We start from the raw sequence: 8,105 nt of genomic DNA on the forward strand, positions 1-8,105 counted from the left end.
AAAGATATGAACGTTCTTTTAAAATATTATTATAAGTAATAAAAGAACATGAGTAATTAACAACTAAGTCTAAGGTCCTAAGGCTCTGTAGCGCCCCCCCCATTATAGATGCTTTCATACCAAAACTGTCCATTAAGGAAAAGATTTATCAGGCCCCAACAATAAAATTGTTCCAGCTTCATACCATTCCTTCTCTTGCCTAATCATGCTGTCAATCAGTCTTCTAAATACAAGTTAAAAACTGGACCTATATGTTTAGAAGGTAAATGAATTTTAAAAATATTTTACTTGCATTCAGGAGCCAATGATATAAAAAGTGGTATCACCGTAAATATAGAGGAGTAGGGAGGAAGTAACTACACATGAGAAATTAAAGCCTCCATTTAAAAACAAATCTAGCACCAAAGATGAATAAATTAATTGAAAAGTAACATTTAATATAATTGCATTTTCAAGACAGACAGTTTCTCTATAGCTTTGGAGCCTGTCCTGGAACTAGCTCTTGTAAACCAGGCTGACTTCGAACTCACAGAGATCCGTCTGCCTTTGCCTCCCAAGTGCTGGGATTTAAAGGCCTGCGCCACCACCGCCCGACGAAGGCTATAAAACTTATGTTACACATTTTTTTTGTCCTTGATGAAAATAATATGATTAAATGTAGAACTATACTAACTTGATGATATTACATATGATAATAAGTATTATAAAAGTAAATGGAGAAGCCTTTACATAAAATTAACAGAACGTTTTCCTCAATACATATACATATTTTCAGTCCAATTAAAATAAAAATTAACTACGCTTTTCTACAGTAACTTAAAGAAAAGTGCAGACATATGTTTAGTGAAACTGCTTTAGACAAGTGTTTCTCAACCTGTGGGCCACAATCCCTTTAGGGGATCAAACAACCTTTTCACAGGGGTCCCTAAGACCATCGGAAAACACTGATATTTGCATTATGATTTATACAGTGGCAAAATTACAGTTATGAAATAGCACCGAAAATTATTTTATGGTTGGGGGGTTACCACAACATGAACTGTATTAAAGGGTTGCAGCAACCAGAAGGTTGAGAACCATTGGCTTAGACTATGTTTTAAACAAATTTGAATGAAATTTTCTGTATACAAACTGATGCCTTATAATGTAAGCCCTTAGAACATGACCCACTGAAATGCGTTCAACTAGTTTTAAGAATCAAGCATAATAGCATGTAGCATGTGTTTGAATGAGTCTGAACTCGGAGCCCCCCTCAACTGTGCTTTTCACACGTGGGGATGTTGGTCTGGGTTTCTTTCCCGAAAGCTTCTTCTTCCGAGAACTGTTTAAGCATTGAAAGCACAGGAACTGTTTCAATAAATACCACAAAGTCATCTGAGGTAGTCATTAGAAGGTTAGAAATTAAAGTGGTTATCAGATTGACAGCATCCACATGTCCTGTGTAATTTTTCAACTAAATTTAAGTGAGTCTGTTACTCATTCATTGTAAAATATTAAATCAATAATTTGAAAGGTTATATGCTGCTCACCATAGTGGCCTACAGTCCCAGTACTTGATAGGCTGAGCCAGGAGGAACACCTCATGTTTGAGGCCAACCTGGTCTACACAGTGATTTCCAGGCCAGCCTGAGTGACACAGTGAGATCCTGTTTCAAAAACCAAACAAGCACCCAAAGGAAATTTATATCAAAGAAACCATGTCATAAAATTAACAATATGAAATTTGAGAAGATATTTTCAACACACTGATTTGGCTAATATTCTTGGCTTGGAATGAATAAAAGGATATATATCACTCAATAAAAAATTATTAATAGGCAACCTAACTGGGCCAAAGTGCCCATATATAGTCACATATTTCCTGAGATGTTTCTGTGATCCTTAGGTGAAGTTTACCTGTATAGTAGTGAGCAGGCTTTACACAATAAGTTAAGGACTGGATAGAACAATGAAGCTGACCATTCCCTCGCAAGAAAGAATTCTGCAGTAATAAGTCCTTGAACTCGAGCTTTAACTACATCTGTTTTTCTCAGGGGCAGCCAACCATCTCACCCTCACCATTTTAGACTCTTACAATTCTTTTTGTATGTAAATACATACTTATTAATTATGAGAATCCACACAAATGGCTGTTTCATGTAGGACTCTCAACTTCATTACTACTGGGACAGTGTACAGACGTCACAATGAAAAATCACTTCTGGCTGGACAGTGGTGGCACATGCCTTAAATCCCAGCACTCAGGAGGCAGAGGCAGGCGAGAGGCAGAACTTTGTGAGTTTGAGGCCAGCTTGGTCTACAGATTTCCAGGACAGCCAAGGCTGTTGCACAGAGAAACGCTGTCTAAATAGATAAACAAACAAACAAACAGATAAATAAATCACTGCTTCCCCACCAGGTTGGCAAACAGAAAGAAATCATAACAAAATTAATACAGCTAGAAGAAAGATGATTTTCAAATGTTTTTTAGTGGAAATGAGCAAAACTGCCAGCATTTTGGAAAACAATCTAGCAACATAAAGTGCGCACATCTGCCACACTAACCCCCCAGGAAAACAACAAAAAGAAGCAAGAACACCAAAGAAGAAATTGTTTTCAACTATCGGCCCAATTTATATTGTACATGGGTAAGGCCCTAGGATTTGTGCCCCCAACAACAAATAACTATTTATCTAAAATGTCAATAGTCCCAAGGTTGAGAAACACTGGCCGGTATATCTATGACTTGGGGTTTGTCTGATTCCATCACAAAGAGACAGGAAATGCTTTGGTCTGGAGCGAGCATGCCATGCAGTCAAGTCAATCCATTCTTCTGTCTATTGAGGAAGAACTTATCAAAACCAAGTCCAGGAAACTGTTCGTTATGCTAGGCTTCGTCCCAAAAGCCTATTACTTCTTCTTTGACAATTTCCTGTATTTACCCTGTGTCTCCAATAGACTCAACCCCATCTTCCCCTTCTCTCTCCCCTTGGACATCCCTCCATGCCCCTCTCTCACCTTCATGTCCTTACATTTTGTTGTAATCCACTGAGTCTAAGCAGTGCATCCTGCTAGAACATCGTTGGCTTCCCCTGAGCGAGCATTGTGCGTGAAACCCTAGCTGCAGCAATTTCATTGGTGGAAGAGACACAACCTATCTGCAGACAGTGCTTCACAGCAGTCATGCTGACCTTCCAGCTCTGATACTCTTTCTGCTCCCAAACTGTGACATTCCCTGAGGAGGGGGTTGGTGTAGCTGACCCATTAGGGTTGAGCATTCAACAGTCACTTCTCCTCACCATGTTGACCAGGTATCAGTGTCTCCACTGTGACGAACCACTCAGGGGCTCTCTCTGGCCAAGTGAGAGAGCACTAATCTATGCATAGCAGTAGTATTTAGAAGGCAGTTTGACAACATGTCTGTTTATCTTCTGGGTTTCTTGATGGGCAACCCTGCTCTGTTTCTTTCATCTTTGCCTCCATCATCCGGGACTCAGTAGCCTGTTTACCCAGTAAGACTTGTAAGGACAGGGGATGTTTGGTGGCTAAAGATATCCAGCACTTCTTGAATATTAGTCTCTTTGGGCTCTAGACCAACAGAACATTTATATGTCGCTGGGAACTTATTCTACCTTTGCCTACTTCTTTCAGTTTGATCTTTCTCTTCATGCTTGCTGTTATTGATAAGCAACAGCTTTGATTCAATTTGCAGTTATTCTTCCTCTCTAAAGGAGAGCTCGAACTCATTTCTTAGTATTAGGTTGGAGCATAGCAGCAGCAGGTTTTTAAAGGCCTGCACGAATATTCAAGATTTAATCAGTGGCACATGAGACATAGTGATATTGCTGAGAATTATTTTACGCAAAGAGAGCAAACTACAGAATTTTATTTCTATACACAACACGGGAGGAATATTTGAACATCTGAGAAAGCAGATCGTTTGTCAATTGTTCAATTTATATGCATCCCCCCTCCATGATGGTGGTAATTGCAGATGGTTGGGAATGAAATAAAATTTGTACAGAAAGTGTTTTAAACACTTACTTAAATATACATTTAAGTAAGCCACTTCATGGTATTAGTAAACATTGTAACCTCATTATTGCAAATTCTCCATTTAAAAAAAAAATCTAGCTGCCCAAGGCCCATTGGGAGAAGTGATAACTCAAACTTTTCATAATTATACTTTTTTTTTTGGTTTTTTCTAGACAGGGTTTCTCTGTGGCTTTGGAGCCTGTCCTGGAACTAGCTCTGTAGACCAGGCTGGTCTCGAACTCACAGAGATCCGCCTGCCTCTGCCTCCCGAGTGCTGGGATTAAAGGCGTGTGCCACCACTGCCCGGCCATAATTATACTTTATAAGCACATGGTGATTATAACCTGCTTTTCTTTGCTAGTCCCTTTATTGATCTGATAAGTCTCCAGATTGTTCCCTAGAAAAGCATATTCAATTGAGAACACATAAGAGCACACTTCCCAGAAGCCCCTGCAAATCAATGTCAAGTTTATGTGTCCAAAGCATCATGGGAGGAGTGTCTTGAGAGCCTGGGTCCGTGATCAGTGAGTACTCTGATATTAGAGCTCCCTGGGATAAATTGGGACACTTATTTAAGTTAATAAATAAGATTAGATTTGTGATTCCTTTAAGATTTTTATATGATTATTTTTAGGGATAAATAATAAAATGGTTGATCCTTTTTTTGTAACCACAAAATGTAGCCTGGCAGCAAAAACTGGCTAAGAAAAATATATTGCTTGCTTGCACTTAGATAACCTATAACAAGTTGATTAGACATGAATGTATGTGGGTCTTTGGGAATAGTTTGTTTTCACCTATAAAACATTTAGTCATGTAAGGGAAATGAGAAACATGCGGTTTTTTCCTTGTATTCTTCACAATCATTCACTTGAAAAAATGGGATGTAATCACATTGTAAATTGTTTACATAAGCTGTCAGGATGAAAATAAAATGAAGTGGAAGGAAGACATCAAAAAAGATGTAAAAAAGAAACAGCAGAAAAGAGAAAAAAAGACAAGAAACCCTGACATGTTGAAGATGTATGTGTGTGTGCACGCATGTATGTGCATGCGTGTGTGTGTTCCACTTTTTCAACGGCTTCAGAGAACTAAGTTTTGCCCCAGGGAATTAAGTCCTGCTCCCTCAGCGAAAAAAGTCAATTGAATGATCAGCCCCTGACTCTACGTCTTCTCTTCAGTTCTTGACACGTTGAGAGCCTGTTCTCATCCGCAGCAAATTGCTATTGAAACCCCAGTGTTTAAATAGGACCACACTTCTCTTGGCCTCTCCTCATGACCAAAATCCTCCTTTGGAGAAATGAAATGAGGTAAAAGAAAAAAAGTAGTTAACACTTTGGTGAGCTGGAGTGCAGTGATTCCATCTTAGGATGTACAAATGTTAACTTCTTAAGAGCTCTGATGAAAAAAGAACATACATGTTTTCTTTCTTCTCTAGCTCATTTATACCTAGGAAGTATTTGTTGAAAAATTGGATTGCCTACTGTGCCTTGGGCAGCATCAGGCACAAGTCTACGGTACCAAAAGGTATAGCATAAGCAGGCTTCTGGTCTCATAGTGTGTGTATCCTAAAATACAAGATGAATAACAACTATAACACACACACACACAAACACGCACACACACACACACACACACACACACACAGAGAGAGAGAGAGAGAGAGAGAGAGAGAGAGAGAGAGAGAGAGAGAGAGAGATCCGGTCATTCAGCCACTGCCAGAGCATTTGAGAAGAGAGGAAATGCATAGCATAGTTCAGAGTCCTCCTGGGTTCATCAACAGTAATCCAATAGGTAATGGGAAAAAAAGCTACCTTGATGTCTTATGCTGTAAAGAGACACCATGACCAAGGCGATTCTTGTAAAGGAAAGCATTTAGTTGGGGCAGATTACAGTTCAGAATTTTAGTTAACTGTCATCATAGTGGGAAGCATAGAGGTATGCAGGTGGCCCTGCTGCTGGGGAAGGAGCTGAGACTTCTACATACAGATTGGCAGGCAGCTGCCTTGACCTTTGGATACTCTTGCCTCAGCCTCCCAAGGATAAGGATTATAGCCATGCAGTGTGGTACCCAGCTCCCTCCATATTCATTTAAAGTTATCAGTGACGCTACAAGAATAAATTCTGTTTCCCTTTCCCCATTCTCTCTTCTTCTCAGATAGTATCATGTCCTTAATGCAGGTTTAGTAAATTTCCTGCATGAGCAAATATTGGGCAAAGAAACAAATGTAATCAATTGAACCCCAGCTATGCAGGTTAGTAGCAATGCAACCTTGGTCAGGTTACTTAACTGTTCTACCTTTCTAAAAAAGGACAAGGGTAAATGACATGTTTGCTTATAATAAAAATTAAACAATTACTGCATCAATCCCTTCTGAGGGTGGTGTCTCCAATGACCTAACCCCCTTCCCTGAAGCCCCCACTCCTTCAAAGGAGTGGGACCTTTCACCTTTTCCTTAGAGACCAAGTTTCTAATGCACAAACCATGAGAAAGCAAACAACAATCAGTGTGTTCTCCCCTCACCACCCCTCTGTCTGTCTGTCAGTCTGTATCTGCCTCTCTGCCTCTCTCTCTCTCTCTCTTCTCTCTCTCTCTCTCTCTCTCTCTCTCTCTCTCTCTCTCGTGTGTGTGTGTGTGTGTGTGTGTGTGTGTGTGTGTGTGTGTGTATACAAATACGAGCCTCTTGGAAATAGTGGCTGGATGCACCTGAGATCGATAAAATGCATTTCTTCTACCACAAAAGCTTTTTGCTTTCAGGTAAATCTGGGATAGTGAATATAACAATGATTATAATGCATTTCGAATGTGTTTTCATTTCAATAGTGACTTCAAATTCTGCGCTTTTAAAATAATTAAATTTCATGTTTGGCCAGCATTCACTGATGATAACTGAATATCTAATACAGCTTTCCAGGTCTCACCATTACTGACACTTAACAGTTTGAATACACTAAGAGCGTGGCTGAAGTCTTTTAAAGGTAAAGAGGGAGACTGACAAAAAAAAAGGGGGGGAAACCTCAGATCTTGAGTTACTTTACAGCTTATAGATGGAATGTCTGACATTACATGAATACATGATTATGTAGATGTAACTGCCACTCTTGCAATGTCTGTTATGGAAAACTCATCAAAATATCCCACGCTATCTTGGAGGAACACTGTGAGCTCTGACCTGAAACAAAGCTATTAGAAATTTTGAAAAGCAAAATTCAATAAAAGGTAAATTGTAAAAAGAAAAACCTCACATCTGGGTAGATTGCATCATCATCTATGTTTAGAACTAGATAATATCTATGTTTGTGAACTAAGAAGTGGGAAGTTATTGATCTTTAATTCAACAGATATTCAATGAGATGATTTTTAGAATGTCAATTTGATTTGACGGGAGCATACAGTGGCTGAGCTTGACTGGTGGTTTAAAATGAATGACACAGAGGCAAGATGACAGTTAGGGCAAATCACCTTAAGGTCAAGATCCACCTGTTTAGACCCTAGTTTAAAGGGAAACGAAACCGTTATGTTCAGTTAAGAAGTCTACCTGTGATAGGAATGCTAGCCTGTGGGTGGAAGGATTCTGATATTCTCTTTATCACCACTAGAGGGAGCCCTTATGTGTTGTAAGGAGAACTTAACTGATGTTTCAAGATCACCACTCTTAACTCTGGCTTCTCACCCAGCACTGAGCATAGGGTTTACACTTAGACTTAGAAATAGCAACAAGTGCCTCCTCTCTCTCGAGCACATTCTTACCTTGAGTAACCAGTTACTGCCTGTTGTCCGTCCACTCCCTCACATGATTTTCTCACCGGGCAGTCTGTTCAGTCGGGGCATTTCCCCCTGGATCTTAAGCAACATCTCCATTTGGGATGCAATTATAAAATGTATTCTGTCGAGGTCTGTGAAGAATTTTGCTTGGATTTTGATAGGCATTGAATTGAATCTGTAGATTTTTAACGGCACTCAATTTCATACAGAAAAGCAAAAAACCCAGGATAGCCAAAACAATCCCGTACAATAAAAGAACTTCTGGAGGCATCACAATCCCTGACTTCAAACTCTACTACAGAGCTACAGTACTGAAAGCAGCCTG

This window comes from Microtus ochrogaster, chromosome 24 (genome assembly GCF_000317375.1).
Source record: "Microtus ochrogaster isolate Prairie Vole_2 chromosome 24, MicOch1.0, whole genome shotgun sequence".
In the NCBI taxonomy this organism is placed as follows: domain Eukaryota; kingdom Metazoa; phylum Chordata; class Mammalia; order Rodentia; family Cricetidae; genus Microtus; species Microtus ochrogaster.